We start from the raw sequence: 26,995 nt of genomic DNA, 5'->3' as shown, positions 1-26,995 counted from the left end.
CTATTAGAGTCCAATCTGTGGTAGAGCATTCTGAGCTCCCATTGGTCTAATCATCCAGGAGTACACTTTGAAACTTGACTTTACCATGGTGATGTCATTTTGGTTCTCTTTGAGAAGAAAGAACAACAGCCAACCCACCTCCTGCCCTACTCCCATCCCTACCCACTCCTAAGGTCCTGGGCCTTCCATGAGATATTTTGCAAGTACCTAATAGTTTTCAAGTTCTCTCCCATTGGAATGGGACCTCTTAGAGGAGGTGAAGATTTTTATCTTTCTTGTTTTTGACTTGCTAGTGTCAACCTCAAAGTTTGGGTAAAGGAGCTAAACAGACTGGGTGATATGTAAATCGTTTATTCCCTTAAGTCAAGTGTAAACTATAAGGAGCCAAAATTTAAGTTCTGACTGTCAGATAAAAGAATGACCAGGCTTAAATACATTTTAGAACAATCTCAACTCACCATATCTGCATCACTCAAATTTATGATTTCCATATATGATTAGTCATATCATGAGAAAGGAATTTTCTTAATTGAATAGGTGGTAAATACAATAAGATAAGAGAGTTTACAAAGTGTCAATTGGAATTAGGACCCAGGATACATGTATTTTCTTTACCATTAACATGCCATAACTCAGCGTATATATATATACATATATATACACATATATACACAAAATATTAAGATAGGGGAAAATGTCCCATTATTCAAGATAGTGTCTCCAGTAAAGGGGCTCATCTTTAATGGGTATGAAGAAAGGAAAGAATGCTCTTAAGTCAGTTCCATCTGCCTTGTTGACATGGAAAGAGTATTCTCTGAGTTTACTCAGAGAACAAAAAGGTTGTTAGGTCCAGGCTCTTCTTCTGGTTGATCAATTCAGGTTCTGGTCCTTATTAAGGTGGAAAAATGATATTAAATGATTATCACTAGGAAGCATAGCCCTGAGTAATCATTAAATGAGTGCTAATTGATTGATTGATTGAAGAGTGAACTCCTTTCATTCAGTACCTGTGGGATAATGGGAATAAGATGCTAAAGGAGGCCTGAGTGGCTGACAAAACAAAAAAGGGATTTTCTTGGTACTTTGTGTTTTACCACGATCATCTTAGTGTTCCAAAGAGATTATCAGGGTGGGAAAGTGTCTGGGAAAAGCACATAAAAGTCAGCACCAACTCAGTTTCCTAGTGTGTGCTTGCTCTGACCTAAAATGTTTCCAGCTGAAATCCAGAGGACATTCTTTCTAAGGTAAGTTTCCCTCTGAGGAAAGGTTTATTTTGTTGTTGTTGTGGTTGTTAAAGATCAACGATTTAGAGCCACCTTGGAGATCATTTAGTCCCTTTATCTCATTTTTCAGTAGAAGTCTCTTTATCAGTTATGTCTTACTCCTCCCTGACCCTATTTAGGGTTTTCTTGGTACAGATACTGGAGTGGTTTGCCATTTTCCTTCTGGTCATTTTACAGGTGAGAAAACTGAGGCAAATATGGTGAAGTGACTGAAGGAGACCCTTTGTACACTTTGAGCAATCCCAACTCAGGATGCCTGTGTCAACCAAAATTATAGTCTATATATGTGTTAACCATAATATGAGAAAGGAATTTCTTAATATATAGATTGTAAATACAATAAGAGAAGTGTCAAAGTGTCAATTGAAATTATAGACACAGGATGTCTGTTTTTCTTTGATCATGGACAAAACTATATATCTATATCTATATCTATATATCTATATACATCTATATAGATATATAGCATAACATATGTCCACAGGATAACCAAGATAAGAAAAGTCCCATTATTCAAGATAGGGTCCCATTCAAGGTATGTTGCCCTGGATACTAATAAACAGAAGAATCCTCCTGACCAGCTTCATCTGCAGTGTAGTTGTTGACACAAGAAGGGGCATTTTGGGTTCACTCAGACAGCAAAGCATGTCGATTAAGCCAGCGCATGCAAGGCATTTTGGTAGCTTGAGCTCAGAGTTGGCAAAATTTCTCCTGATTGGCCAAAACAGATTTGGGGCCTTTCTCAGGTGATGGGGCCTCCAAATGGTCCACAATAAGAAGTTTCTGAGGCAAGATTTGAAATTGGGAAAATGGATCTTCCTGACATCAGCCCTGGTACTCTAGCCACTGTGTCCTAGTTCTCCACCCCTCCAATCCCCACCCCCCCCCTACCATTTCATCTTACAGGTCAAGAAACTGAGGCTAAGACAGATTTAAGGGACTTAGCCAAAGGCACATAGTTAGAAACTGGAAGAAGTAGAATTTGAGCCTAGACATCCTGACTCCAAATTCTATATCATATTTTTTATAACATTGTTTTATTATCAAAATCAAGAATATTCTGGAAGAGTAGTGAAAAGGTCATGGGCCTTGGAATGAATAAATAGTGAAACTAGTTGTGTGATCATTGGCAAGTTAACCTCTCTAAATCTTCTTCCCCAGCAGTAAAATAATGGTATTTAGTACATTACATAAGATAATATAACTAATGATGCTCTATAATAACCCAACAAGAATATCTCAAGGGCCTTATGTACCATTTCTTATGTTCCAGCCACTGTACATGAAGGTTAAATAACTTTCAGTGGAAACTCTTACTGAAGATCAGGTGTATAAATGATTGAAAATGGATTAAAAAAACATGATGGGCTCCATTTTGTTTTGTATGCACCATTTTGCTGTGTATGATCCTTCATGTACTATAGGGCCAGCTACAATAAATCATTCCCTTCAGTGTCTTCCTTTCTCCCCCCAATTGGTACGAAAAAGACTTAAAATACCTGAAGAAATATCCCCTTCCCTTACTTAATGTGACAAGTGATGGAGAGTTCCTTATGATTTAGTGCAACAAATCTTACTAACAAGGACACATCACTTCTCAGTCTTCTGTAACTAATATTTTCTTAAATTGAGAATTTTTTTTTTTTGGTATAGCCAGCTGAACTCTAACAAGCAGTCAGCTTTTTTCTTTATCTCATGTAATATTTAAATACCAATGTACTGACTGAATGTCCTGACATGTTTCTGTGAACTCCTGGCAGAGTGTGTCATGTTCTGAATGAATAAATTGCAATGAAATCAGTTTCTGGCTAATACTGGTTTATTGTCAGTGACTAGTCAATGAATTAATGCAACAAAATACAGAAGGGGAAGAAAAGAGAAAGGTTGCCTCCTAGTTTATACAGTTCAAGCCCTAGTAAACATTTTTTAAGCTTTAGTGACTTTGCATCCAATTAACCTATGTGTGTTCATCCTCCTTTGCCAAAGAAGCCCATGCCATCTGAGAAATGATGATATGACTTGCACTTGACTTTTGAGTGAGGGAGGGATGTGCAAGTCACCAGCTGTGCTTCACCTCCAGAGCCATCTGAATTCAGTGATCACATATTCATAAGAATGACTGAAGATGACCCAGGATGAGGCAATTGGGGTTAAGTGACTTGCCCAAGGTCACATGGCTAGTGAGTGTCAAATGTCTGAGGTGAGACTTGAACTCAGGTTCTCCTGTCTCCTGCATTGGTGCTCTATCTACTGCATCACCTAGCTGCCACTGATTAACCTATGACAGGAGCCTGGGACTCTGTAAGGATGATGATGGTTATAGTAAAGACAGATAGGTCAATAATTACACTTTTAAAAGTTCACGTCTGCAAGTTCATCTTTTTTTTCTTTTAAATCTCAATGCACTGAGTGCTTTCGATTGTTTTTGTTTGTGTCTTTGCTTTTTGGTCTGAACCTGTGATTTCTTCTATGAAGGAAACAACCTCTTTAACCTTCACCAATGCAGACTGAAACCTGTTCTACTAGTTACAGCCTTAGAGAGTTAGCTGTGGTGAAAGGAACTGAAGCCATTATTTAGCTGGGGAAGGTGCTTCCAGCCTATATGACTCTACCCATAAAAGTAGGAAGTACTAGGTGGTCACTATGGTCACCAGGTATAAATTATGCCTGGGAATCAGGAGGTTCTGAGTTTGAATTCTATTTCATATTTTAACAAGCTCCCTGAACCTAGGTAAGCCATGTAATTTCTCATCCTTAGTTTCCCTAATAATGCATCAAGCAATATTAATAGAGGAAAGTCCCTTGACATTTTATATTAATGATAGATATTACTACAAAGTGTCTGGTACTTCTGCCCACTCCTCTAATGATGGCTGTGTATATTTTGGGGAGCATTTGCCCCAAGTTTATGGGGGAAAACCCATTATTACTTTGCTATGTTGTTTCAAGAAATATGTTTGGAGGGGAAAGAGTGGAGAGAGGAGTGGGAAAAAGGATGGGGAGAGGAAAAGAAGAGAGCTAGCTAGAGAAACAGCCTTAGCCTGCCTCATTGTCTCTTTTCAGGACGTTGGATGGTGATTTAGAGGCCTATGTCTGTGTTAACTGCTGGGATGAAACCAGTAAGACAATTACCATGGATTGTGGACATACAGTTTGCATGCCTTGCTTCTGGAAGAAATCCTCTTCATCTTCATGCTGCATTTCATGCTGGGAATTCTCCCAGCTGAAAACTCTTCAACATGACATTGTCATGCACCCTGAAGGAGAAGGCATGTGTGGGATACACAGGGAGGAACAGAAGCTGTTCTGTGATAGGAGCAAGACCCTGCTGTGTGGGACCTGCTCTAAATCAGAGGATCATGAGTACCACATTCATTGGCCCATTCCTGTGGCTGCTCTGCGCTATAGGGTGAGTTATGTAAGAGGCAAGAGAAATCCACCAGGTGACTTGAGGAATCCCTTGGCAGTGACTCCTCCATGCTCAGTTTAATTGTTCCCATATCCCTACATCCCCAGTTATATGCAACGTATATTGGGGGGGAGGGGGCACAAGCACCTTCTCCCTTTCCTGCTGGGACTCTCCCCTATGTGTCAATCAAACAGAAATGAGTTTTGCACCTGCACACATTCCATGGGCCTCAGACCTAGAGCACACATTTCCTGATTTGTGCTTATTCATTTCTCCAACAGAAAAAAATAAAGTTGTATCTGACAATCTTGAACAATCATCTAAAAGACATTCAGAAACTTCTGTTTAAAGAGGAAGAAAGAGCCCTGGAACGGATTATCAAATGCAATGTAAGTGTCTATCTCTCTCCCGTAATAATAACTTGAGTAAATGTAAAATGTAAAAGCATCCCATCATTATGAGCTTCATTTGGAAGGTGAGAAAACTAAGGCTCACACACATTTTGTCATTTGCCTTTATTCATGCTACTAATGACTATGGTGTTTTGTTGAGTATTTGGTTGCATCCCACTCTCTGGTTTTCTTGGCAAAGATGCTGGAGCTTCACAAAGATACTGGAGTAGTTTGCAAATTCTTTCTCCAGCTCATTTTGCAGATGAGGAAACTGTCAAACATTCTGGACTTGCCTAGAGTCACACAGCTAGTAAGTGTCTGAGGCCAGATTTGAACTCTGAAAGATGAGTCTTCCTGACTCAGACACTTGAATCCACTGCCACACCTAGCTGCTCAAAGAGTATAGAAACACTGAATTAAACCCAAAAGTCTCCTGACCTGAAATCTAATGCTACTTGTTTGTCTCCAGCTGAAGCTGACCTCTGTCTCTGCCTTTTCATTTTAGCTCCCTGGTCTGTGGTGTTCGACTTCAGATCTCTCCATCCTTCAAATCAGGAAAGTGGGGGGTGATGGGTTGGATTGGGTGATTAACCTGCTGTAAAAGAGTCAGCTGATAAATGTTTTGTAAAGTCAAGACTTAGCTAATGAAATAGTGTGGCTGGTTATAATTGACCTTGAAAAAAGTGGATGAGAAACTAGTCAGATTATCTTTCCACATCATAGTTCTTAATGCTAGCCAATCCAGAAGCATTAGTGTAAGTAGGGGCAGCTAGGAGAAGTAGATAGAGCACTGACCCTGGAGTCAGGAGGACCTGAGTTCAAATTCAGCCTCAGACACTTACTCGCTATATGACTCTGGGCAAATCTCTCAACCCTGCTTGCCTTAAACAAAAATAATAATAATAATAATAAGATCTTAGTGCATTTCAGGCAATACTATCAAAATTGGATACCAGAAAAGGGCCCAAAATAGTCCTTACTGTCAAAGAATCCACAGACTAGTGAGAGAGCCAATATGAAAAGAAATGGGTACAAACAGGTTACACAAATTTAAAGATAATCAAAGAGGGGAGGGAAAAGCATTAAGGGGGATCACAAAAGGCTTCTTTTAGATACAGGCAGGATTTTAGCTAGATCTTGAAGGAAGCTAAGAAGCCAGGAGGCAAGAGATGAAAAGTAAGAGCTTCCTGGAGAGGGGCAGCCAGTGAGAATTCATGGAGTCTGGAGATGTATGTGTTCATCCTTCCCTTGCTGAAGAAAATCATGTCATCAGAAAAATAATGACATGACTTGAACTTGACTTTGGTTTGAGTGAGGGAGGGCTGTACAGGTCACCAGCCTCACTTCTCCTCCAGAGTCATCTGAATCCAGTGACCACATATTCATCAGGATCACTGGAGATAACCCAGGATGAGGCTATTAATTGACTTGCTCAAGGTCACAGATCTAGTGAGTGTCAAGTGTCTGAGGTGAGATTTGAACTCAAGTCCTCCTGACTCCTGCACTCTTGCTCTATCCACTGCACCACCCAGCTGCTAGATTCTGGAGAAGGATTTTGTTGGAGGAGCAGCAAGGAGATTGATCCATTGTCACTGGATCTTAGCATATATGGAAGGCAATAAGGATTGAAAGACTGGAAAGCTGGGAGCACAATTTTACTGCTTTTTTTTCCTGTTTATATGGCTAACTCAGGTAAACATGTAACTATCACCCTTATGGGCAAGAATCAAGTTACTAGGTGTCCTTCAGTATTTTAGATTTCCAGTCAAGGAATGCCTACAAATACAGTAGCATCCACATAAATTAGATACATTAGATAAGGAAGTGAAACATAATATTGAAAAGTCAACATTTCCACAGAACTTGGCAGAGTGGATGACCCATCTCCCATATGAACTCTTGTGTTGCTCTGGACACCAAGAGTTCCACAACACACAAATCCACCTTGATGATGGACAATTCCTTCCAAAACCTCCATGAAAAGCAGTTCCTTCATAGGAAATTTTTGTTTGGTGATGGAGTTTTGTCCTCCAGCTATTCAGAGGGAAACGGTCATTACCATAGCAAGTGTGTGGTAGAAAAAATCCTGGTCCTTGGTATCAACAAGTAGCCTTCCTCTGTGACTGTCACTGCTTCTGACAGGATGGAGAAGTAGGTCCCTTTTAATGACTCCTCCAATACAACCTTGCTTCAACTAGAAAAATTGTCGTTGAATGTCAGTGCTGATTGGGAGATCCATGTCAAGTGACAAGAAAAGGACCTTCACAGCCTTTGAAGGAAGTACAAAGAGAATAGGTCTTGGAGGATGTCAAGAACTCTCTGTCCCTGAGCTCCTGCCTGCCTTGTGCTGCTACCTGGTTGACTTACCTGGTCACAGTACTACTACTGGTTGATAAAAGGGGAATGATGATAGTTGACATGTTCTTTTCTTTTTTATTTTTTTGGGCATGATGGCTCTGACTTATGTCAGAAGGTGCTTTTCCTTGAAACAAATAATATAGAAATGGCAGCCAAAAAAACCCCTTTAGCATAACCTGGGTAATACAGTTAATTCAACAATCATTGGCTCCCTATGGTATTGAAAAAGAGAGGGAGACAAGATCTAAACCAGAATACCCTTGAGGCCAATATAATTGTCAAGGAATTTACAGTCAAGTTTAAATTCACATTTTGTCATTGTGTTTGGGAAACCTGGGTTCTTGGGAACCAGGGGCATAATCAAAGAGGAGAGTGGGATCAATGGTAGACTTCTTGGAGCTGACAGCTGCAGTGATGTCTTTGGGAACTGAGGTACCAAGTTTGTAATCCAGAGATGAAGAGACAAGTCTTTTCTCTGGACAGCTATTAGTAGGTGCCATACCTTGAACCTCCCATGATAGCAGTCAGTTATTTAGAAGAAAATAGATGATAAACACAACTTGAAATAGTTTGCTTCACTGTCTTATCAGGCCCAAGACCCCAACTTAAGAGTTGGAAAATCCTTAGACATTATTCATAGGTATGTCTAAATCAATGTCTGTTCCTCTCTCTGTATCTCTATATCCATATCTGTTTCTGTATCTATCCATTTATCCCTATCTCCACATTGAAAGAGAAAACTCATCTACCTGATTTCAGATCTGGGTTAAGACACTTAGTAGCTGTGTGAACCAGGCAAAAGAAGTCATTTAACCCTGTTTGCCTCAGTTTCTTCAATAATAGTACACAGGGAAAGGGAGATTGTTGAGGCCCTAATATATCATTTAATATCTTTCTCTGCAGGACTCCAGAGATGTTTCCAAAAAATCATTTGAGGAAAAAGTTCAGGTAATCCTTAAATACATGAAGGAGAAAGAGAAGAAATTAGAAAAGGAGGAACTTATTCTAGAGAAAATAAAGGAGAAATTCAACGAGCTTTATAAGAAACTAAAGGAGACAGAAGCTATCCAACAATGTAAAATCCTGGAGCAAAAGAAGGAGTGGGAGGCTATGATAGCCAGAAAAAGCAGATTTATAACAGACATAATCGCTGAGCTGCAGGAAAAGAGTCAGAAACCAGACCTGGAAATGTTACAGGTGAGACCAGGGCCACTCTATCTCTCAATTTTTCTTATTTTTTTTAGTTTCTGAATATATGGGAGGGAGGGGCCATTAAGTGGCTTGCCTGTGTCACAGGTAATAAGTATCTGAGGCTGAATTTCAACTTAGGTCTTCCTGACTCCAGATCTAATGCTCTATTCACTGTACCACACTATTCTATCCTTTGGTATAAGTGAGAGCTGGAGGGATACTTCTGTGTGTTGGTCTGGGAAACAGGGTTACAAAGAGTTGATGATGCTCAGCAGCTCTTCCCCTCTACCTTGGATCTCTCACATATACAGGCAGCATCTGGAGTGAGAAGCACTGGAAGCATTTATGGTTTCTGGCTTCCTACAAAGATGGTACCATCATAAACCCATTCATTCCTATGAGGTTTTTAAAGATCATCAATACTTCTTCCCCTTTTGTTTTTCTCACTGTGGTAGAGAAAACCTGAAAGGGTATTCTTACATCATGAGAAAAACATGTAGCGAGCAGAGCTTTCTGATGGCACAATATAGGTAACTCTCAAACTCCTGCTGGCATGGGCAAAAAGTTTGTGTCCACAACCCAGGTCTCCCAAGTTGAAATAGGGAAAATAAGAGGAATGAGCAGTTGACTACCCTGCTGGAATGCCATGGCCCTTAAAGTTTGGTGCTGTGGCCAGGTCTTAGGAGAAAACATTTCATGAACTATGCTGACTTTGGTTTTTTTTTCACCCTAGGATGTGATAGAAACAATGGAAAGGTATGTTTCTATCTAGATATTAAATAACTACACAGTTTAATTTAGGGCCTGGTGGGAAGGGGGTTTAGGAGAAGGAGCTTGTGTATTTGCTCCAAAGGGGTATGGTAAGGTTGGCCTTTAGTACAATGAAGGCCACAAACTATATTGTTTATAGTTGGTTTCTCTTTCCTGTAGGAGTTTTACAGAGCTCAATTTGAAACGTTTCATTCCAAGATTGGATACTTCTTATATCACTAAGGTAGCTGACTTCTTAAAATTCTTTCACAGTAAGTATCAACCCTTTGAGCAGGAATCTTTTTTTTGGACTTTTCTCACAAGGGTCCTATTGGATGAATGGTATTTGAATGCTTCTACTATTTAGGCAATGATGTCCTTATGAACTTATCTTGGAAATGACTCCTAGTATAGAGAGAAACATTTACCTAGAATATGCCATAAGATAGAATAGTTTGCCTGGCCTGGGGTAGAGTGCTGGGACCAGAGCAAGGTGGGGAAAGAGCAAACTCATTGAGGGTCATTGAGAGCTCTGTCTTGCTGGGTTTCATTTGATCAGTCAGGCCTCTGTTGGGGGTAGTCATGGAGCTAGCCTGGTAGATGGTTTTGCTCAAAGGGAGGGCCTATGGGACCACAGAGAGGTCTCATTCTGCTGTGGGCTGGAGGCAGTAGGAGATCTAAGTGTAGTGCTTGGCATATAGTAAGTGCATAATAAGGGCTTTTTTCATTCTTAAAGGGTGGAAGGAAACTGGAAATGAAACTGAGATAGAAGATTTCTTAGTGCCCCAAATGGGCCCTTTACAAAGGAATTATGTATGTCTTTCCTATAAATTATGAGTGTAGCTGAGTATAAGCTTTAGATAAACATAATTCCCGACACCTTCTGTATGACCTTCAAGAACTCACTTTCACTTGGGGCAAAGTTTCCTCATTTCTGCCTGGGAGGATGGGGTAGGAAGCATATTTTACTAAATGACTTGCAGATCTATCATCATCCTATTAGATCTTTTGGAAGTGAAGTCAAAATCAAGGAGCCTGAAACTGGAACAAATGGCTTCTCTCCTGTGAGGGCTGCCATCTGTTCATTTGAGGTGGGGGCAATGGGAGAATGTCTTTGCTTGATGCTTAGGCAGCTGTGGGCCTAGGAATTGAGAAGATCTTCAGGAATATCTGTATTATGAAATCAGTGTTCAGGTTTTTGGAGAGCACTCCTTATGTGTTCCTTAAAGATTCATTGCTCCAGTCAGTAAATAGGGCAAAGTGGACAAAATTTTCTCCCAGTCTTCTTTCTCTGTGAAGTTAACTAAAGAATTTGGAGAGGCAGAGCTTGAGGACCTTGCCCATTCAATTTACTTTGAAAGATTTAAGAAAAGTGAAACCCTGTAGTTTTTGCTAATTTTCTTGTTGTTTAGTTGTTTTCCATTTCTTTTTCCAGCTCATTTTTCAGATGAGGAAACTAAAGCAAACAGGGTTAAGTGATTTGCCCAGGGTCATACAAGTAGGAAGTGAGGCCGTATTTGACCTCAGGATGATTGACCCTTGGACTCATACTCTAGCCACTGCAGCACCAGCAGCCCGTGCTAATTATACTGGTCCCTTAATTAACAGTGTTTCAGCTCTATGATGGCTCTTAGTTAATGCAAAGGCAGCTTTTCATTTTTTGACCAAGTCAGGAAAAATCTGGGTGTCCTAAAAGGCCTGGAAATTACCTTTTGGCTAAAAAAGATGGGGTCATTACCTGTGGAGTCAATTTGAGTAAAAATGGTATAGTATGTGGAGTCAATTTGAGTAAAACTGAAATGCCTGAAAGAGCAGTCTTGTTCTTGTCTAGAAATGATGTCCCTTTCCCTAACCATAGCATAGTTATTTACAGTCTATTCTTTTTCTGGAGATCCCAAATATCCAGTCTCCTTCTCACTCAGGACTGAAATCCTATTGTATTACACTGACATCTTTCCTTCCCTATAGGATTTAAACTGCTGGAGAACTTCAATTACTATGACTTATCTGAAGATAAAAAGAGGACGATCACATTTATAACTGGTTCCTCAGGAAAAACATCAGCTGTTTATACAACTGGTAATGTTAAAGCTGAGGCCACCCATGGAAGAGAATTGCTAACACATTGGTCTCAGGATGTAATAGTAGACAAAGAAGGATGTACCTGTATGATCACCATTTTGAGTGGTTTCGTTTTTGGAGAGAACTACGCTACACCTCTTTACCTCTATTCCAAAAGCAGTATGTGCAAATGGACATGCATTTGAGGTTGGGGTATTTCTGTTAAGTTTTTGAATCCGTTTTATTTAATAAACCTCTCTTCTTGTAAAATACTCATTCCTATCATTTTTATTTTTGGTCAGTCAAAGGATTAATAATCTAGAGCAGGGGTTCTATATACATAAACCCTCAAGATTGGTGGATAGATTTAAAGGGGTCTCATCTTGGATAAGAATAATTGGCATTTTGTTGTTTGGATATTTTGTGGTGATATTCATGTGGGACTCTTGTGACCCCGTTTAGGGCGTTTCTTGGAAAAGGTACTGATGTGGTTTTACATCTATTTTATTTTAGGCATTTAGCCACATTATTTTGAAAAAATGCCAGTACTTTTAAACAAACTGTCAAAACAGGTCAATGATACACATAAGTTTACTCCTCATCTAGACCCTTGTAGCCCAAGGAAGATTTGGTGGGGATGGAGACAAATTAGTTTATAGATGTATATGGGAGCTGATTCAATGTCAGATTTGTATGTTTCTCCAAAACACTTCTTTAAATAGATACTGAATTATCTTATGTTCTTGATATAAATATATGCCTTAGTCCAACCTGGAAAGAATTCTAATTCTACAAAGGTCAGCTCCCCAAAATATTTACCATTAGCAGTATAAAGACCCCCAAAATTATAATCTGATTAGTGATATTAAAATCTTAACTCATAGAGAAGCCAACTTGATATATGCAATTACTAAATATTCACTCCAGTTTTTACAATCCAGTCTTTGCCTACATTCAGTCCCTTGTGTGTGGTTGTATGATTTGTCCTTCATTCTTGAAGAGGAACTTAATATCAGAAAGATGATGATGACATGACTTGCAAATGAAATGAGTATGAGTAAGTGAGGGCTGTACAGTCACCAACCTCACTTTCTGCATCTGGGTCCAGTGGGCAGGTATAGAGATGAATGACTGGAGATGGCCCACAATGCAGTGGGGAACCTTGGTTATTTTAAGCTAAGGGCTTTCCCAGGCCTCAGTTTGAGTGAGGCAATGGCCAGTCAGTGAATAGACCTGTTTAAGAAGTGAGTCTAGGAATGGCCTTCCATCCAAAACAACACAAACCAACAAATATACAGGGAGGGAAGATTCTCAGGGTTGCTGGCCCTGACGGGGGGCGGGGGGAAGGCGGGGGACTGACTGGGATAAGGAGAGTCAATGCCTTCTCTTTATCAGTAATGTCCTTCTGAAGAAAAACAGAATTTAAAGTCAGGACTTTGGAAGAAGGCTCTGAATCTCCAATATATTGGTTATTGATATTCATTTTTTTCACATACCTCTCTCTCCACATGTTGATTCAATCTCACCTTCAATGCTACTATCTCAGTTCCTCACCTCTTCATTTCTAAATAATATCCAAATTCATTGCCAGAACTAGTTTCCTTTGCTTCACTGAATCTTTCTTAAGCAAATAAGCATAATGTTCTTATATACCTGAAATCATTGCAAAACTATAACTTTTCCCTGATGAAAACAAACTTCAAGGTTTACCTACAGACTCTCATTTTTTCAAGTAAACCATTTCCAATTTGTTCCCTTACTTAACAGCTTGCAAATACATGGTCTTTCTTAATCCCTTTTAAGGTCACTTTATTTCTGATTTACTTTGGCAGTTAAATGTGAGCAGATCATTGGCTGAAGATCACAACGATCCATTCTTAAAATGATATTTTGAAATTTCAAAATAATTTGGAGTTTACTTAGACAAGCCTCTTTCCAACCTGGATAGAAGAATATCTGTGCTCTTGGAGTTCTCAAGCTTCAAACAAGGCTTTGATACTTCAAAGTGAAACTACGTGCCCTTTTTGTTTCTGTTGGGACTTGATGGGGTGTTTGGGTGCCTGTGTTTGGACCCCAGTTCTAAAAATCACATTTTTCTCTAGACTCAAAACACTATCTCAGGCAGTTTCTCCCCAGGCCAAGGACAGCCTACTCTAGATCTCTCTTCCTGATACAGTAGCCAGCTGTACCTATAGAATTTATTAGTTTGAAGCACCTGTGTACTTGCTGAACAGTGTCCTGGGTCATAAAGATGTTTACTACTCACTGACTACTCACTGATATGTATCCTAGACTTACATATATGTATACTCCCTCATGTTTATCTTGTCTAACAAGGCATTGATGAGGGCAGCCTGGGTATTTTTCAGTCACCCTTGACAGTTGATTTAGTGATGTTTCAGGCCTAAAACAGTACTTCATGTAGTTCGCCCTGGGCTATTTCCTCGAGAACTCTTGAGTATAATACCTAAGTAGTAGATACTAAAAGTGAAAGTTCCTTTAAGAGCTAACCACTCCACAACTTCTCTCTAATCCTGCCCTGAATCACCTAGTTAGCATATTTAGCATAGGTTTTACTATAGACTATCCTATGCAAACTTTAACTTGTACCCCTGTGAGGTTGCAGGTTCCCTAAGAAGTCTGGTCGGCTGAAAAGTGTAATAAATCCTTATCACCTTGACTTCAAGAACAACTGTGTATGAGAATTCATTCCAGTCAACCTTCCTCTTACTCTGGGTCTTTGGGGAGGTCTCACCATGCCTTTCCAATCCTCATCAGACTCACTGGAAAGAAAACTTTTAGATTGATTTCAGCTCTGTTTGGGACTGAGCATTCTTTACTCTGTGAAATCACCTTTTCTTACATTAAAGCAATAATTTTGTTTTTAGCCATTCAGGGAAAAGAGTGATAGAGATTCAATTGCTACTGCTGACCTGGAAGTTTGGTCAAAAAGGCAAACAGGCCAGCTGATATGAAAATCCATTTTGGTTATTCCCTTAAAGCTAGCAGATACATGATCATGGAACCAGAAGGAAACTTCTGACTGATGCAAAGGTAACCAGGCTTAAATCTATTTTAGAACAATCCAAGAGTGTCTGTGTCCCTCAGATTTATGGTCTCTATGTGTGTTTAACTCTACCATGAGAAAGGATATTTCTTAATTGAATATTCAAGTTGTAAATACAATAAGATAGGAGAGTTGACAAAGTTTCAATTGAAATTATAACTCAGGATATCTGTTTTCTTTACTATTAGTGTGCCATAACATAGTATATGTCCACAAAATATTAAGATATGAAAAGAATCTCATTATTTAAGATAGTGTCTTGGGTTAAGGGTCTCATAAAGAATGCTAAGTCAGCCCCATCTGTCTTTATTGACATAGGTATTTTACAAAGAAGCTACTAGGATCAGGCTCTTGATTAGTTCAGGCCCTGGCCCTTGTTAAAGTCCGAAAAGGACATTACATGATTATCACTACTTATATACAAGTTTTACTTTCAGAAATGAGCCCAACAAACCCACAACTGTGAGAAACATTAGAGAAAGAAAAATACTTGCTGTGAAATCAGGAAAGTTTTTTTTATATATTTTTATGTTCATTCCCCCTGAATGAACAGGTAGCTTGCAAGCAAGATTACTGGGAGACTACAATTTGTTCAGACCAATGTAAGCCCTTTGTACTGTTCCAAGTTTGAACTTCCTGCTATACCATCTATTGGCCAGAAAAAGCCTCTTGACCACGTTACTTCATGTTCTCCTCTCTGATAGGCTTCCCTTCAAACAGCTCATCAAACCTTTGCACAAGTTTCTGACCTTTTACTTGACCATGCTAGGTCGCAACTGGGATTTACTGCTATCACTCAATGCTAGGAGGAGTTTTAACCCTGTGGAAATAGAATTCCTACTTTGTTTCCTACTTCCACCACATTTCAACACACTAGGGAATGACAGTCCCTATTCCCAACCTGATGAGGTTGAGGGGTGAAGGGACCCCAAAATACCGACGGTTCGTGTCGTGCTCAAATGAATTCGACTCAAGCCTTCTTAAAGCCAAAGAAAACAAAGTTTATTAAGGATTCACCTAATTGGGTTGCCTCTTAAGGAGCCTAAGTATTTGTAACAAGCGGGCCAGATAGAATCCCAGCTAGACAGAGTCTGAGCTGGATTGAATCTGAGTGCCTTCATGGAGGCAAGGTGGGACTTAAATACAGAAAAGAGTACAGGAGGGATCTGGGGGGGAGGGGGGGGTCTGGTAGTCCATGGTGATGGGAGGAGGGATTTAGGAAGGGTCTTGAGGAGAAGTCCAAGGAGGGAATCCAAGGAGGGTCAAAGGCTGGAAATAGCTGGAGGCTATCAGGAGATATCAGACAATGGAGGGTTTGGGTGGGAAGCAGGTGGGGCAACCAAGAGGTAACAGACAATGGTCACAGATTTGGGTATGAAAAGCCAGGTTCTGTGGAGAGATACAAGGGGAGCTCAATTTGAGTATGAAAAGCCAGGTAAAGTGAGGAGATTCCAGGGGAGCTCAAGGAAGTTCCCAGAGTCTGAACCTCATCAAACCCACCAAGCTATTTCAGTAGATGTAAATTACTGGAACCACACTTCTATTGTATTTTTGAAATAGATGTTGAATACATTATACTTAAGTCAAATTTAGTCAGATTCTTAATGACATACATTTCTGAAAATAGAAAAAGAATCTCCTCTTTTTTCTCTCTATCTCTCTCAGCATTCTCAATTAGCAATACCAAGATGAAAGCAGGTCTTTTTTTTAAAACAACTTTTAACATTTTTTTTTGTAAAGTTTTGTGTTTCCAATTCTCTTCTTCCCTCCCTGAAACAGTAAGCAATGGGATATGAACTATGTCTTTTAAAAGTTTTGAAAAAAGAAAATTCTCATTTTTTTTCCCATTCTTTTTTCTTTGATTAATCAGGCCACCAGGAAAAGTTAGATGCATTTACCAGTACAGTTTATGGACAATGTTGAAAACCTATACTATGCCTTGCATCAAGCAAATATAAGTGGAACACTTCACTATTCTTAAGAAATATTGTAAAGTCTCAGAGTTCAGGGAAAGGAGAGAGAGGTTTCTTGACTGCTAAGGATGTGTTCATCCTTCGTTTTCAAAGAAGATCAGAGAAATGATGACATGACTTTCATTCGACTTTGTTTTGAGTGAGAGAGGGCTGTGCAGGGTCACCAGCCTCACATTCTCCTCCTGTGCCATCTGGATTCAGTGACCATATATTCATCAGGAGGACTGGAGATGACCAAGGATACAATGGGAAGGCCACTAAGTAGAGGCCTGAAGAGAGAGGATGTTTTTAGGAACTTTGATCTTTGTTTTAAACTATCCTTTAATGTTTCTTCCATTTCCTACCTGGTCTTAAGTTTTTATATCTCCAGAGAATCTTTTAAGCTAGTACCAGTATTCTTTTTCTTTTTGGTAGAAAAGTATCTTCAAATCTTCCTTAACTCACAGAACTAGATAATACAGAAAAATACCAAGATAAGAATATGAAAGATGTTGACCTGAAAACTTTGTTAAGAAAAGGCAACATGGCTAAATGCATACATTTTATGATTTAATTAATTAATTGATCAATTCCCCATAAAGAAAACAGTTACATAGCGCTATGGAGTCAGAGGTGTCTCTGACTACCTAGTACAGAAATTATCTGTCTTAAGTACATTTTGCCGTGAGAAAGAAACCCTCCTAATTAAGCAAATCATAAATTCAGTAAGACAGGACAATTAACAAAGCAATGTCAGTAAAGTCTTGAGATTCCAAGCTGGGTAAACATATGTCCCAGGTGGTAAGGAAATCCCACAACTAGTAAGTGGCAGGCCTCCTGCCCCAAACAGATAACTGATGCAGGAAAGGGCAAACAATGTTCAATAGAAACCCAGGATGCCTATTTTTTCTTTACCATTAATATCCCATAACATAGTATGTGTCCATTATTCAAGATATGTCATAACATAGTATGTGTCTATAGATAATAAGATATGAAGGAAAGTCCCATTATTCAAGATATGTCATAGGTTAAAGGTCTCCCAAGGAGTGCAGAGTCAGCTTTGGCTGGCTTTTGCTGACATAGGAAGAGGCATTCTCTGAGTTTGCTTCAGAGAGAACAAAGAGATTATTCCAAAATTTTATATTAAATATTATCAAAGAAAATTGAACAGGTATTTCTCTTCTTTATCTGTTTGGGGACCATTAGATGGTGAACACTGAGTCAAGATAGTCCTAATGATATGGACCACACTCTGGGAACCTCCTTGAACTCCCCTTGAATCTTCCCCCTTAATCTGGCCTTTCATATTCAAATCTGTTGCTCTTGGCCTTCTAGCCTGGCCTTCCATTGTCTGATACCTCTGGATTGCCCCACCTGCTTCCCACCCAAACCCTCCATTGTCTGATATCTCCTGATTGCCTCCAGCTGTTTCCAAATCTTGACCAGTCACCCCCTCCTTGGACTTCTCAAGACCCTCCCTAAACCCGTCCTCCCATCATAGTGGGCTACCAGACCACCCCCAGATCCCTCCTACAGTCTTTTTGTATTTAAGTTCCATCTTGCCTCTCTGAAGGTGCTCAGATTCAATCCAGCTCAGACTCTGTGTAGCTGAGATTCTATCTGGACTGCTTGTGAATACAACCCTTAGAAATGTTTAGCCTCCTTAAGAGTCAACCCAATATGACGAAGTTTTAATAACCTTTGGGTTTTTTTAGCTTTAAGAAGACGAGTCAAATTCATTCGAGCAGGATCTGGCATATTGATATTTCAGGGTCCCCAGCACCCCTGAACCTCAACACATGGTTTCAGTGTTCTACAATCACTTCCATATAACTTACATTTTTTCCCTCCTTCCTTTCCACCTATCTTCCCATAAAACAAAACAAAAACCATAATAGAAAAGAAAATGATCTACTTAATTCTGTAATTGAATTTCATAGTTCTTTCCCTGGATATGGAAGGCATTTTGCCTTAAGAGATCATTGGGAAGTATTTAAGTCCTTGCATTGCAATGAAGTACTAAGTCTAGCAGAAAAATTCCTCATACATTGTGGTTGTTGCTGTGTACAAAGTTCTCCTGGTTCTGCTCCTTTCACTCAGCATCAGTTCATCTAAGTCTTTCCAGGCCTCTCTGAAGTCTTCCTGTTCATCATTTCTTATAGCACAATAGTATTCCATTACATTCATATACCATAATTTATTCAGCCCTTCCCCAATTGATAGGCATCCTCTTGATTTCCACTTTTTGGCCACCACAAAGAGAGCTGCTATAAATATTTTTGTACATGTGGGACCCGTTCCCATTTTTATGATCTCTTGGGGATACAGTCCTAGAAACAGTATTGCTTGGTGAAAGGGTATGTACATTTTTGTAAGCCTTTGGGCATAGTTCCAAATTGCTCTCCAGAATGGTTGGTTCAGCTCACAGCTCTACCAACAATGAATTAGTGTTCCAACTCTCCCACATCTTCTCCCTCATTTATCATCTTCCTGTTATGTCATGTTAGCCAATCTGATAGGTGTGATATGGTGTCTCAGAGCTGTTTTGATTTGCATCTCTAATCAGTGATTTAGAGCATTTTTTCATATGACTATAGATAGCTTTTGTTCCTCTTTAAACTGACTGTTCATATCCTTTGACCATTTATCGATTGGGGAATGACTTGTATTCTTGTACATTTGACTCAGTTCTCTATATATTTTAGAAATGGGGCCCATATCACAGACATTAGTTGCAAAAATTCTTTCCCAGTTTTCTGCTTCCCTCGTAATCTTGGTTGCATTGGCTTTGTTTGTGCAAAAACTTTTCAGTTTAATGTAATCAAAATTATCCATTTTGCACTTCATAATGCTTTATATCTCTTGTTTAGTCAAAAATTCTTCCCTTCTCCATAAATTTGATAAATACATTACTCCTTGCTCCACCAATTTGTTTATAGTATCAATCTTTATTGATCATGTACCTAGATCATGTACCCATTTGGACTTTATTCTTGTGTACAGTATCAGACACTGCTCTATGACTAGTTTCCACCACACTGTTATCCACTTTTCCTAGCAATTTTTGTCGAACAGTGAGTTCTTATCCCAGAAGCTGGGGTCCTTGGGTTTATCAAACAGTAGATTGCTATATTCATAGACTACTGTGTCTTGAGTACCTAACCTACTCTACTGGTCTACCCTTCTGTTTCTTAGCCAATACCGAATGGTTTTGATAATTGCTGCTTTACAACACAATTTGAGATCGGGTAGAGCTGGGGCACCTTCCCTAGCATTTCTTTTCATTACTTCCCTTGATATTCTGGACTTTTGTTCTTCCAGATGAATTTTGATATTATTTTTTCTAGCTCTAGAAAATAATTATCTGATTGTTTGGTATTGCACTGAATAAGTAAATTAATTTAGGCAGAATTGTCATTTTTATTACATTGTTTCAGCCTACTCATGAGTAACTGATGTTTTTCCACTTACTTAGATCTGACTTTATTTGTGCAAAAAGTGTTTTGTAATTGTGTTCATATAGTCCCTAGATTTGTTTTAGCAGGTAAACTCCCAAATATTTTACAGTGTCTACTCTAGCTTTAAATGGGATTTCTCTTTCTATCTCTTGTTGTTGGGCTTTGTTAGTAACATATATAGAAGTGCAGAAGATTTGCGTGGGTTTATTTTGTAACCTGCAACTTTGCCAAAGTTGTTTTATTTCAAGCAGTTTTTTACTTGAATCCCAAGTGGGACTTCTGCCAATTCTAGCAGGTACTGCCTGTCTCATACTTCAGATACTCTGCCAGGACAATGCCTTGACTGATGAAGCAGTCAAAACAGCTGGACTTCAACTTCTACCTCCTCTTGTCCCAATTATGTCTACCTTGGTCTCTACGGTGGGAAACAAAAAATAAGTTTTGTTTCCATAGGGTTAAAACTCCTCCCAGCTTTAAATGATAGTAGTTAATCAAAAGTGTGGCCTAGCATGGTCAGGTAAAAGGTCAGAAACTTGTGTGCAGACTTAATAAGCTCTTTGAGGGGAAGCCTATCAGAGAGAACATGAAGTGAGGTGTTTGAAATTTGGAACAGTACAGGAAGGCTTGCATTAGTTTGAATAATTGTAGTACTCCCCTAGGAAGTACCAGTTCATTCTGAATGTAAAAATTAATGAAAGCTTTCCTGATTTCACGACAAATATTGTTCTTTTTTAAGGCAAGCACTTCTCTCATAGTAGAGAATGCGCCCTCTTCTTGCAAGGACTGTAATAAAAGATTCTTCTTTCACTCTGGACTTTAGTTTTGCTGTCAGGTCAGGTGGGGAGGGGTAGGGAGGGGGGGCAGGGATGGAAGGGAAGGCCCTATTTATAATACCTATCAGAACCTCATGTGATACTATTCCCTCTGAAAGAATGTATTGTTCAGTCATTTCAGGTATAAGAACTTTATATTAATACATTTCTATCTCATTTTGCAGAGATCTGTTAATATGTAGAAACTATAAATTTAAACTATGTATATATTTTCATAATAACCAAGATTTCAAATGAAAAAAATCTACCATCAGAGTAAATATTAAATTATCTAATTTCACCTCCTTTTAAAATCCTAATTTATATACAACAAAATACAAATTAAAAATTTTTAACATCACTTCTACCTTCCAATGGTCTCTCAAACTTCACAATCCAAGAGAAGTTTACAAATACAATATAATACAGTAAGATCACAAACAGTAACTTCAGATGACATCAGTGACATTTCCTGATTATCACATATAGACATTAATACTATTATTGTTGGTATTCAAAAACCAATTCAAAGTTAACAATTACATTAAATTAGAGGGGAGATAATAATAATGTTGTATGCATATGCCAGTCATTGTGTTAAACATTTTATAATCATTATATCATCTTGATCCCAAAACAATCATTTTTCTTTTTTTCTTTACAAATCAGAAAACAGGTCAAATAAAGATAAAATATATTCTTGCAACTGGAACAGAGAAGTGTGAAATTTACCAAGAGCAGAGAGGCCTGTGTCCCAGTGATGATCATTCTCAGAGGCAGGGCTTAGGGAATGTTTGACACAGGCCTGACTCATTTGCCTCTCCCTTTCCCCCATAGCTGCAGAATTTATAGAGCCTGGGGCAGTTTGTGGCTCCTAGGGCAGGGTGGGCAGAATATATAGGACCTAAGTAACATTTTTAAGTTTTGCCTAAAAGGGTGGACTACAAGGTGCTCAAGGGCAAAGGACTGTTAAGATCACTGCCAGTCTGGGCATATTGCTGTCCCTACAATCTCCAGAATTCTCTTCTCTTAATCTGATCTAGGATGAGAGGGGTTAACATAAACCCTTGTGGCTGTTAAAAGTCCCTATACTGAGCTGCCCTCTTAACTCTTGGGGAGGTAGTGGGGAATGCTAAGTGATCAGGATTAGGAGGAAGTGTTTTTAGCAAGGGTGAGTTCCTGGAGCTACCCACGGTCTCAGGAGTTTTCTCCAGCAATCCCAAAAGATCAGTTTCCAAACTTTTTAATGATTAATTCCAGGTTCTGCTAAGATATTTTCAGCTATATCTAATTTCAGATTAGCCAGACTGGAAAAAACAAGGAGAAGTCTTACAGTTTTGCTTGTTTGTTTCCCTAGCTGCAGCCCTTAAAAAAATCTCTGGCTGCCTGCATTTGAAATCTTACAAGATAATAGACTCATTTATAATATGTAAGATACAGACACATACACTGACAGATAATTGACAACAACAGGACAAACACAAACAAGTTCACAATTAATGACAGAGAGAGAGGGGATCAGAGGCTTGCTAGAAATCCCCATCATGAATTGGCCATCATCATCCTGAGGAAAGGGGGTTGGGGAGTTTGCAAGGATTCAAGACCTGATAGAATAGGGATAGATCATGCAACCTTTGCTTGGAGCACCTCTAGATCATTGGAGGTGGGTAGCCTTGGTGCCCCTGAAGCTTTTGACCAACCACCTTAAAAGTATAGGTCCTATGGGACTAGGTTCAGGCCTCTTGTCTGTAAGTGGATTGCAGTTGTCCTCTTCAAGACCAAAGACCTTAAGGGAAGAGTGAGGAGGAAGCAGCAGTGAAACAGAGTTTTCCTCCTCAGGCCTAGAGTAGGTAAGGGAAGGCAAGTAGGGAGGGGTAATGACAAAGTGTAGTTATTCTCCACATGATCAGAGCCTGTAAGGGAAGGGAGGGAGGAAGGAGGGGAGCAGTAGGGCAGAGGGAGTGAAGGGGAAGGACAGGCTGAGTCCCTTGGACAAGAAGGGAGGGTGGGTTAGAGGGAGTTAGCCAGTACTGGGGTGGAGCTGAAGCAGCTCTGGGAGGCTTAAGGAAATACACTCCTTCCTTTTGTTCTCCCTCAGCAATTTCAGCAAGCCCAAACATTCCCACTCCTGGCTAGATATTTTGTTGGCCCTGAAACTTAATTTGGTTTTAAGATAAAGTAATTTTGAGTGATTCAAAAGAGTCCCATCATGGCCAACCTAATTTAGGGCTATCTTTAGTTAACTGACACTCGCACTGGAAATACTTGTGCTAATTTTCCTGAGGTCCATCTGTACTTCCAGGGAATCTATACAGAGTATTTGATCACAGACTTGATCCCTGCCCCCTGAGCTAGCTTTAAAGGGAAATTTCTGACTTCTGGGAATAGAGGAACTTACCCCATCAAGGTTAAGACTCCAGGAAAAATGAATTCTGAGAAACCTGAGTCTTTGGTGTTGGCAAGGAAGGGTACTGTTTTCTCCTCATCCATCAGTGCCATCCATCTGTCATGGCAGCATTAACTGTTGATCTGGGATTTTGGTTAAAAGAGGCAAACAGACTAAATTCATGTTTATTCCCTTAAAGATAGAAGATAGATGATCATGGAGCCTGAAGGAAACTTCTGACTGACTGATACAAGAATGACCAGGTTTAAATCTATTTTAGGATAATTCTCAACTCAGCATGTTGGTGTCAATCAACTTTATGATCCCCATATATGATTAACTATTTTATGAGAAAGGAATTTTCTTAATTGAGTAGGTGGTAAATACAATAAGATAAGAGAGTTGACAAAATGTCAGTTGAAATTATGACCCAGGATATCTGTGTTTTCTTTACCATGAACATGCCATAACAGAGTGTATGTCCACAGAATATTAAGATATGGAAAAAAATCCCATTATTCAAGATAGTGTCTTGGGTTAAAGGTCTCATAAAGAATGCTAAGTCAGCCCCTTCTGGCCTTGTGGATATAAGAAGAGGTATTCTCTGAGTTTACACAGAGAACAAAGAAGCTGTTAGGTCTGTGTTCTTCTGGTTGATAAATTCAGGCTCTGGCCCTTACTGAGGTTATTAAATTGATATTAAATGATTATCAGAATGCTATCCAGACTTGCCATAGGTTTCCTTCCAAGTAGCAAGTTTCTTTTAATTTCATGATTGCAGTCACCATTTACAGAGATCTTTGGACCCAAATATATGAAATCTGACACTGCTTTCATATTTCTTGTCCCTCTATTTATTTGCCAGGAAGTGATGGTACCAGATGCCATCATCTTATTTTTTTAATGTTAAGCTTCAAGACAGCCATTTCGACCTTGTCAAGAGGCTTCTTAATTCTTCTTCACTTCCTGCCATCAAAGTTGTATCATCTGCATATATGAGACTGTTGATATTTCTCCCAGCATCTGGCTTTTCACATGATATACTTTGCATATAAGTTAAATAAATAAGGTTGTAATATACAGCCAAGGGCAACTAGGTGGCAGAATGAATAGAGTATGAGGGCTGAAGTCAGAAAGACTCATCTTCCCAAGTTCAAATCTGGCCAAAGACACTTACTAGCTGTGTGACCCTGGGCAAGTCACTTAACCCTATCTGCGTCAGTTTCCTCATCTATAAAATGAGCTAAGGAAGGAAATGGCAAACCACTCTAGTATCTTTGCCAAGAAAACCCCAAATGGGTTCACAAAAAGTTGGACATGATTGAAATGACTGAATATCACACAGCTTTAATGTACTCCTTTTTCTAGGCTTGAACCAATTAGTTGTTCCATGTTCAATTCTAATTGTTGCATCTTGATCTGCAAATAGGTTTTTAGTAGAAAAGTAAGATAACCTGTTACTCCCATCTCTTTGAGGACTTGCCACAATTTCTTATAGTCAAAGACTTTAGTGTAGTCAATTAAGCAGATGTAAATGTTTTTCTGACACTCCCTTATTTTCTCTATAATGCAATCAAGGTCAGCAATTTGGTTGGTAGTTCCTCTGCCTCTTCAAAAACCAGCCTATGATAATTCTTGATTCACATAATGATGAAATGTAGCTCCCAGAATTTTAAGCATAACCTTGTTGGCATATGAAATGAACACAATTGTTTGATAGATTGAATATCCTTTGGCACTTCGCTTTTTTAGGATTGGAATGTAAACTGACCTTTTTCAATACAGTGACCACTGTTGAGTTTTCCAAATTTACTAGCATATTGAGTGCAACACTTTAACAGCATCATCTTTTAGAATTTTAAACAGTTCAACTGGTATTCCATCACTTTCTCTAGCCTTATTGTTAAAAATGTTTTCTAAAACACACTTGATTAAAAACTTTAATTTAATTTAATTTAAACACTTTGCAAAATCGAGACTGAAAGAGCTAGAAACATTTTTTTAAAATCATCTCATGCTGGAGATGAAATGACTCAGAGAGAAACAGTGATTCTTTGCTGTAATGTTGGGAATTCTCTAAAAAAAAATATCACTTTATGGTCTCCAGCACTCAATTAGAGTCTAAGTAGGTAGTGAACCCTCATTAGGCTACTTCAGCTTGTTTGAAAAATAAGGTGTTTCCAGCTCTGTTTTCAACTACAATTATAATGAATTTGAAACATGTTGTGCAAACTTTAAATTTAATAGCAAATTTATTTCATATAACCCCTTGTTAGAGGGAAAATGCTTGAAAGTTCAACCTGATGAAATACCAATAAATTTAAAAATCAATTTGTATAATGTGTTCCACACACACAAAAAAATCTAACATTAATTATCTTCATCATTAATCACCAGTTACTTGGGAACTAAAACAGACTTCTGGAAGTTTCTACCTGAAGCTGAGGAATTTGATATTCTTTGTTTCATTTGCCAGAATATGAAGGATAGACACTAGAAAGAAACTCCTAGTGTGGCTTCTTCTGAAATAGATGAATGCGCTCCTCTTTGCAACTCTGATTCCCTTACCAGGTAATTTTCATGTCTTAGTTATCTTTGTGTTTTTCCACCCTAATTGAGTGTAATGTCCACATGAGTTCTTTCTTATCTAGACCATCTCAATTTTATAAATCCTTTAGCATCCAGGACAAAAAAGATTCTTAATAATATATGCTGAATGGATGTCTTAAACAGAAAGTCATAATCATTTCACAGTGATGCAATTTCAATTTAATATAGCTGATCTCCTGGATTTCATGATCTCCAGAAACTCATTATTCTGCAAGATGAAGTCAACTCTAAAACTCATTCTTCCTCCCACCCAGACTATTCCCTGTCTTTCATTGTAGAGGGAGTGGGTAAACATGTAGGAGCTCTTCCCAGACCCTCTATTTGAGGAGGGTGCCCAGGGAATTCACCTTGTCTTTTCCTACCCAGCTGAAATACTGTATTTCATAATCCTCAGTAACTCATTATGCTGCAACATGAATTCAACTTTGTAATTCACATCTGCTCAGATAATTTTTCACCCCAGCTACAGTTCTCACCCACTCCCCCATTTTTCAGTGTTGTTTTTCTCCACTACGTTATGAGCTCCTTAAGGACAAGGACTGTCTTATACTTTTGTTTGCACCTCCAGCACTTACTAAGTACAGTGCCTAGAACTTAGTAGGCACTGAGTATTACTGACTTTGACTCTAGTGATAGATCAGGTTAGAGTATCATCCCAGATACTTCTTGGTAATTTGCATAATGGAAAGTATAAGCATAATGGAAGCACAGGCTAGACTCCAGTTTCAGGAGAGATCCAAGTTCAAATAATGCCTGAAAATAACTCTATTGACTATCAAAAAATGAATTAACTTCTCTGATCTTCAAGTTCTTGATCTGCAAAATAGGTATAACAATAATTGTAGTACTCACCCTCATAAGACTATATGATGTTATATAAGATAATGTATACAAAGTACTTTGTAAATCTTAAAAAGTACTATATGATATTGGCACAGTTCAGTTCAGCCTAAAATGAAGACAATGTAAGATTGCTTGACTTGGCATCTTCCCTGAACCCTCAGATTTGGGAGATAACATACACATTTATAAAAAGCTGTTCCTGTTCAAGGGCAAAAGTGGAACAGAAAGGGACTCATTTCAAGGTAAAATAGTTCTATGAAGGAATCCAGAAGTGGAGATGCTAACCACATACCCTATGCTGCCCTTTTGTTCCCCAAACAGATACCTGGGTTAACTAATCTTTTCATTTTTTTATATTGAAATTGTTTTTCTGACTTCTTTTAGGTCTCCCTAGGCTTAAACTAGTTTACATCCTTCATG

The 26,995-nt window shown here is 38.8% G+C and overlaps 1 pseudogene; it reads left to right on the top strand.

Moving 5' to 3' along the window:
• Window positions 1-4,416: 4,416 nt before the first annotated feature.
• LOC140507661 (tripartite motif-containing protein 49D-like) overlaps window positions 4,417-26,995 on the top strand; it is a 31,765-nt pseudogene continuing 9,186 nt past the window's right edge.

The sequence above is a fragment of the Notamacropus eugenii genome, chromosome 5 (assembly GCF_028372415.1).
Source record: "Notamacropus eugenii isolate mMacEug1 chromosome 5, mMacEug1.pri_v2, whole genome shotgun sequence".
Classification (NCBI taxonomy): Eukaryota; Metazoa; Chordata; class Mammalia; order Diprotodontia; family Macropodidae; genus Notamacropus; species Notamacropus eugenii.
This window is presented reverse-complemented; position numbering and strand designations above follow the sequence as displayed.